Source organism: Periplaneta americana, chromosome 3, assembly GCF_040183065.1.
Source record: "Periplaneta americana isolate PAMFEO1 chromosome 3, P.americana_PAMFEO1_priV1, whole genome shotgun sequence".
Classification (NCBI taxonomy): domain Eukaryota; kingdom Metazoa; phylum Arthropoda; class Insecta; order Blattodea; family Blattidae; genus Periplaneta; species Periplaneta americana.
Genome location: NC_091119.1, coordinates 53,432,410 through 53,440,752, shown reverse-complemented (window position 1 = coordinate 53,440,752; position 8,343 = coordinate 53,432,410).

Genomic DNA, 8,343 nt, shown 5'->3' with positions numbered 1-8,343 from the left:
GTAAGAAGAACTTTTTCTTTTCGACGGAGCACGTTTTTTATTTCTCACATGAAGTTCAATTTTTAAATGCTATTCTAATTGTGACTTCATGGAGCACCCAATGCGTTTGTCACACACTTTGGACTGCACGATTTTACCACTTTAGTAAAGGAATCGTCAATTGAAATCCAGTCTTTTAACTTGGATGCGAATGGCAGTAGGCTTGCTATTATATTACCTGATGTCAAAATAAGTTTCTTAAAAAAAAACAGAAAAAAACTATTGTTTTCTTTTAGAGCAACTGATTCATTCTTTCCTTCACTACTACCATTCGCATTGGTATTTGTACCTACTTTATCGTTACTTCTCAAGGGATACAAACTATTAGCATTGCAAAGAGATGTCCATTTTTTGACAGAATACGTTATTTTCAATTATCAAATTATATTTATGCACTAGAGACGAAGGGATAAGCTTTATAAACAATTTTAAAAATAACTTAATCATTACGTAGAGAGAAAATTAGTGAAAAAATGTATATATTCTTTCAAAATATGCAATATCCTTCAAAATATTTTAAAGTATATAATATATGCCAAAATATTTATTATGCACCAAAATATGTAAAAACATTTAAAACTTCGAAATAATGATCCCTTTCGTTAATCTTCGATGCTACTTACCCATTAGAATTCTACGAAATGTTTATTTGGCCATTATTCAGTCTACCATTCAATATGGTATAATTGTTTGGGGTGGAAGTACAAACATTAATCTTAGTTCGTTAAATTTACTACAAAAACGAATAATTAAAATTTGTTTGAAGAAACGTTTCGATTATCCAACTAAATTAATTTATTCTGAATTTAATGTATTTAATATTGAACAAGTTTATAAGCATACGCGGTTAAAATTTTATCATAAAAATCGTAATAAGTTTGTATTACAGACACATAATTATGACACAAGACGAAATATTAATTCAACATTAATAGAACCTAAATGTCTCACATCTGCTGGTCTAAAGCATAGCATTAATTTTGGCCCTCGGTTGTACAATGCTTTAACTAAATTACACCCAGAACTTCTAACATGTAACCCACTAACATATAACAAGAAAATTAGAAACGTGTTAATATCTTCAATTTGATTAAATAAATTTATAGCCTATGTGTATTAATTAATCAACCTATATTATATTTGTATTCTATAATTTTGATATATATATATATATATATATATATATATATATATATATATATATATATATATACACACACACACACACACACACACATATTGTCCTACTTTTCACGTGCGATATTATTCTTCTCTAGTGTTAATATTATATTATATAATTCCATTGCCGCTATAATTTAAATTTTAGTTCCTATTTTATTTTACTTATTTATTTTTATTATTTTTTCTGTATTTCTCTTATATTAATATTGTATTATATAATTTCTGTAACTGTAATTTTAATTTTATTTCCTATTTTATTTTATATTCTCTTACAGGCCTATTAATATTATATCTTAACTGCGATCGAACACGAGCGCTGCTCATTCGGTCTCAAATTTTGTTAATACTACTGTATCTCCTTTTTATATTGATGGTATTATTTTATTTCTATTTGTCTTGTTTGTTTGTAATTATATTCTTTATTCTGTATATTTAAATTTAAATTTAAATTTAATACGATTCGCGGACTTTTAGCTTTCCTTATAGCTACATATGTAGGAACGGAATATGTAATTACATACAATCCGGGCTATAGTCATAACAATATAAAAAAGTGTTTTGATTAATTTAACCATCTTTGCCCACATTTGTGTAAAGATCGAGTAATGGTTTTTTTAGTACTTCCGTATGAGCGAAGAAAAATGTTTAAAATTTCATCTATTATTAGCATCTCAAATAATGAAGGGAAACATCACATTTCGAAGGCCAATCAGCACAGAAGCGCGATTAGCACTGTTAAAATTAACTTTTCATCACCCATTTTAAGAATAATCTGTCTGGACAACGCACCAGCACATGTTGAGTGGGAAAGTACTGAGAACAGCCAACACACTTTTCTCCGAAGACCAGCGAAGACATACGAAAGCAGCCGATGCTTCCGTTCGGACAAGTGAGCGTTTGCCATGGTGGAAACATAGTAAAGGTGTGGGACTGCGCATGCTGTTGCGATAGCGGCCGAGGCGTGTGACGTCATCTTTACTGCAGACAGCGATCGCAGCTCATTGCGTTGAGTACATTTTCTTTAATAAACCTAACTAGACATTAATTACAATACATAATTTGAACTGATTGTTGCCAATGTTATTCATATCCTTTTCATTGTGCGTTTAAGTTCATGTACTCTTTAAAGAATTATGAATAAAATTTAAAAAACATATAAAAAATTAACAATAATAGCTTAAAAGTCGCTCCCTCAAATCTGCCGTCCTAGACAGCTGCTTAGTCTGCCGAGGCCTAAATACGCCCCTGATTGCATGTAGGCTACTGTACCTATTAACTTTCTTTCACTTCAGCGCAACAGGAGCATCCAGCACTAATGTAACAATGGAAAATCGCGGAGCCACTGAGTCTACTGTCACAGAGGAATGCCAAATACTAATACAAAGAATTCAAGAATTAGAAGAGAAGAATTACTCTCTAGAAACGAGGATTAAGGAATTGACAGCTGCCAACAGGAAACATGAAGAAGAAAAAAGAAAATTACATGAGGATGTAATTTCATTGAAAACATTAGACAAACAGAAGTTAAATCTAAAGTGGCTGAAATTTTGAAACCATTTTTCACTATTGGGCAAATTGATGCTCTTTTGAATAAAAAGCATAGGGTGAAATGGTCTGTAGAAGATTACGGTACTGCAATAACACTTCGAAACCTAAGTCTAAAAACATACCGATACTTAAGAACAAAATTAAATTACCCGTTACCTGATTTGTCAACTCTGAGAAAATGGGCAGTAAAACAATTGTCGCTTGAGGAAGGGGTACTTCATGATGTCTTAAAATTAATGAAGGCGAGAGCTACAAATATGTCGGAGTTAGATCGTGTAACAGTATTAGCATTTGATGAAATGTATTTAAATGAGGAGGTTTATTTTGACAGTAGGGAAGAACAAATAATTGGACCTCATAAAGCAGTGCAGGTTGTTTTTGCACGTCGTTTGTTTGCAAGGTAGAGGCAGCCCGTATACTATAAATATGATCAGACAATGACAAAAGAAATCTTAACAGACATAATTTGCCAGTTAGAAGGCAGTGGTTTTCAAGTTGTGGCCACAGTTAGCGATTTAGGTGGAAGTAACAGAAAATTGTGGCGTGATTTCAAAATTTCTACCAAACTAAATTGCAGTTTTCCTAATCCAAATGATTCAACTCGAGAAATATTTGTTTTTTTCAGACGCTCCACATTTATTGAAATTACACAGGAATCACTTTCTAGATCATGGTTTCAACTTGAACGGATTGAACATTTCATCAGAACCAATTCATGAACTTTTACGTGCATCCTCGTCCTCTGATACAAAATTAGCTTACAAGTTAACTCCGTTACACGTAAGTGTCCGTGGTACCCAAAGACAAAAAGTTAGTTTGGCAGCACAATTATTTTCCAACAGAGTTGCAAAGGCTTTGAAATGGTGTGGTGAAAACGAGCTGTTGAGATCAGATGAATAGAAAGAAACTTCAAAGGCAATAAAATTAACTAATGATTGGTTTGATTTATTTAATACCGTTTCTAAATTCGGTACCCACCGTGGGATGCATAGTTACGGAATAAACCTTCAAGATCAGAATATTATACTCTCAGAAATGAATGACGTCATGACCACAGTTAAAGTAGGAGAAGCAAACAGGGAATTACCTTATCAGGAGGGGATTATAATAAATAATAAATCATTAACATTGTTGTATGAGGCAATGAGGTACAAGTACAAAATTGAATACATCATCACAAGAAAACTTAACCAAGATCTGGTAGAAAACTTTTTTTCGGAAATTAGAAGCATGGGTAGAACAAACGATCATCCCTCTGCTTTAGATTTTAAACATAGACTGAAGTGGTACATACTAGGTCGAAATCATTATCTCAGTTTTGTGAGAACAAAAACACCTCCGATTTGCTTTCGGAAGAAGAGGCATTAATAGTGGGTCCTAGTACAAGCCAATCAGAAGTCAATGATAATCTGCAGAAAGAACTATGTGCAACGGCAGAACTTCTTAAAGGCATTCTGAAACCGGTTAAATTTACCAACGATCGAGATCCTGAAGAAAATATAGGCCTCCCAGAAAAAATATATGAAATCTCTGCAAGACAGCGGATATCCCAGGAAGGATTAAAATATATTGCAGGATATGCTGCATCAAACCATATGGAGCAATACCCGAATCTTGGAATTCCCACAAAATTGTCAACTTCTGCTAATCAAAAACACTGGATTACTACAGTGTCCCGTGGAAACTTAATTCTCCCTTCTAAGGATCTACAATTGGTTGCCATGCTTATTGAAGTATATTCTCAGATGTGCACGGAGATTCTGTTTCTCATGAGAAATTTATAATAAAAAAGACTGTAAATTTGGTTAATTCTGCCATGAAAAACGAAGCAGAAATCAGTTCTCCTCTTCCGCCAGAAGTAATTACGACATTGGTTAGAACAAGAACATTTATTAGAATTAAAGAAATTAATAAAGTAATAAAAATATCTGGAATTTCATAGAGAAATATTATAAAGAAAATGAAAAAGATTGCATAAGAATAAGTATTTACTTAACAGAGTGGGATTTATAATGGTGAAATTATATTATGTCGTGTGTGGAATAATAAGGTAAATAATGTAGTAGGCTATATTATGTCTCCAATAGCCTGAATATATAAAAATATTTGTTTACTATAATGACAAATTATTCCAAGAAATTCATATACATATGTTAATGAAGGTTTCAAAAGTATTTGAATTCATATACAAAATAATGTACGTTATAAATAACTGTATAGATCTAAGTATGTATATATTTATTACACATTGTATTGTAATTATTATAAAACCACGTGTAGGCCTATATTACAGAAGTCAATATTATTAATGACACACTGCCATATCACATTGTTTCTTGAAACTTGAGTTTAATATGTAATAGATCATAATTTTATTACGTTATCAATTCAAGGTAGTTCCTATTGTACTTGAATTCATGTGTAATATAATTTGTGTGATATATGGGCCTAATTTTGTGCATATTTGTAGCATAATGTATTATAATTATTATAAAAGTACGTGTATATTACAGAAGGCAATTATTAACGTTGCACTACCATATTACATTATTTCTTGACTCTTGAATTTAATTTATTGTTCACTATTTTATAATGTTATCACTTCAAGATAGACCCTATTATAGCCTATACTGTCAATATTTACTGAATACACAAACCGTGAGTTTTATTTATTCATTTAAATCTATGGACGCAGATCTAACCATCAACAATCTGTTATGTTGACTGTGTCATTCGAGTGGTGCCTGCAGTAAAGGTGACGTCATGCGCAGACTGAACGAAAACACGCACAGCTTGTCCCACACCTCTACTATGTTTCCACCATGAGCGTTTGCCGTTTAAAATACAAGCATACGTCTCTCGCAGAATATTTCCGGTTCGTTCCGTTCCGGTCGGTTCGTGCCAGTGAGCGTCAACCTTAAGGCATCCCGCCTAGGACCCGCGTTACGGAATGCGCGCTGGTTCGAGTCCTCATGGGGGAAGAAATTTTCTCATGAAATTTCGGCCAGTGTATGGGACCGGTGCCCACCCAGCATCGTGATGCACTTGGGGAGCTACGATAGGTAGCGAAATCCGGTTGCGAATACCAGCTATAACGGCTGGGGGGATCATCGTGCTAACCACACGATACCTCCATTCTGTTTGGATGATCGTCCACCTCTGCTTCGACATGTGGGCGTGAGGCCAGCAGCCGGCTGGTCGGTCTAGGCCCTTCACGGGCTGTAGCGCCACGGATTATTTTAACACACTAGCTGTGGAAAGACAGCCCAGAATGAGAGAATATTTTTATTACCGCGTAACAATCTCCCTGCTGGTCTGTTCTTCATTTAATTATAAGGAAGGACAGACTTTGGTCGGAAAGGTGGACACAGGTCCCACAGTGCCTTTCACAGTTTGTTGGAGTGATTACGTGACATTTTCCGTGTGCCGCGTTGGTGATTACACGTAGGCCTACGTATTGAACTTCCATGTTATTATTATTGGATGAATTATCTTTTGTAATAATTAAATTACCGAGTCTTTCCATGTGTTTGCATTATTTCATTTTTATGTTTTCAGTAAACTGTTTAAATAATATAAAAATAAAAATTAACAGGAATAAATGATAATTTTAAAGATATGATTGAAACACCTTGCATATACGAATCTGTAAGAGCTTAGGTTTGGTTACTTTAGGTTAATATTATGCCGTGCACAATGATCAATTGCAACTCAAAAAAAAAAAAAAAAAAAAAAAAAAACACACACACACACACACACAAATTCACAATGATTTTCACTTCCTAAATCACCGGAAGTACTTCAACCCTAGTTTCACCAATCATAACTTTCCATTATATCTTTAAAATTACCGATTAAAATTTTAACCAACTTAAATCGGTAGTTATTACAAAATGAACACACAAAAATAAATAAAATAGAAAGAGTCAACATTGATAATGAAGGATTTGCGAGTGCCATTTAATATTAAAATTTATTTTAAATTTTTAAAATTATGTTTTGTAGGTCATGTGCAGTGTTCGATACACAAAAAGAAAAACGATCTCGTATAGCGTGAATTTGTCCAAGTCCACTTTGGGCAGCGCCAAGTCCACACGACTACGGAAAGAAGTTATTTTGCACCTAAATTATCCTAAGTATATATAATAATAATAATAATAATAATAATAATAATAATAATAAATTATTTATAACACTTGAGTAAGCTGCCGCTTGCATGATAAAATTATCATCTTCTCAAATAGTAAGCCTAGGACCTGTTAGCCTCGAATATCTTTCGTGAGGTCTTCCAATAAGTCTTATCCCTCATGATGTGTAGTGAAGCATCTGTCTAGGTAGTCTGGGCGCTCCATTTTTTGTACATGTTGAAGCCAATTGTGTCCGCATTCTTATATATATTGTACAGTTGGTGTTATTTCTAATTCTCTGCAGTGTCAGTGTTCTTCTGTAATCTAGAAGACTATAGCCAGCAGTTCTTCGTAGAAATCTTATTTCTGCAATCGTTGGTCACCTTGGAGTCGAATAGCTGAGAACTGATTATGCCAAAATTTTATATGATTTAAGTCTTCTTTGTCTTTGTACTTTTGTGACTGAAAAGACTTGGTTAATGATTCTCAAAGATTTATTATAAGTTTGGATTTTATTAGACATATCACATTCTTCAAGGAATCTTAGGGTGTAACCTAAATATCTGAAGGAGTTGGTTGACCTGCTCCAGTATGAAATTATCGATGTACACCTTACATCTCACGGGTGTTTACTCTTAAAAGACTTTTTTTCTTGTTGAAATTTCTAAATTTTAAGTTTTTGTCATAAGATTTAGGTGGTGAATAGAGTATTGAATTCATCTTGATTATTGTCAAAAAGGACTTGTTGGTTAGCATATAACAGAGCATCTAGAGCAGGCCTGGGCACTAGTAACTCATTTGACACGCTGCAGATTTCCCCTTAAGTCTACACTCCACCTTCCCCGGCTGAGAGAGTACACAGGAAAGTAAGCATTGTTCAATGACGGATTGTACAGGGACATCATTTTATTTTTACTTCAATTTTTATTGTACCTGAATTTTTGAATGTACTTCACTCCCACCCCTTCAACCGTTTTCCACACAGATCCAAGACCGCATATACAGTCATAGTAGCCACAGTACGTTCCAAAAATATGTTCGCATTTTCCAGTGACGAAAGAGCTTTCAATATTGAATCATTTTCGCATAGGTACTGTCGTCCATTTACCTACGTCGTATCCCGGTTTCCCCCACCAGCTTTTATTCGCCAGCTAGTGGCTGGGCTGTCTTAGCTCTTTTCTGAGAACATTAATTTCTGTTAGGAATTGGACGTCTACGTAATATTATACAACTGTTTAAAATAACTTAAATAAAAGGGCCTCGTTAAGTAATTAACTGTCACGTGAGTTCCCTCCTTTCTACGACCCTACGACATAACCACTTGGACGGACAGTAGGTAGTATGTCTGAGTAATTTTATCTTTTCGGATCGGTCAGAAGTGAAGATTGAATTTACAGTACGCAAGGTACTCTTTTATAGAGTAGGTACAGAATTATTTCAACATGAG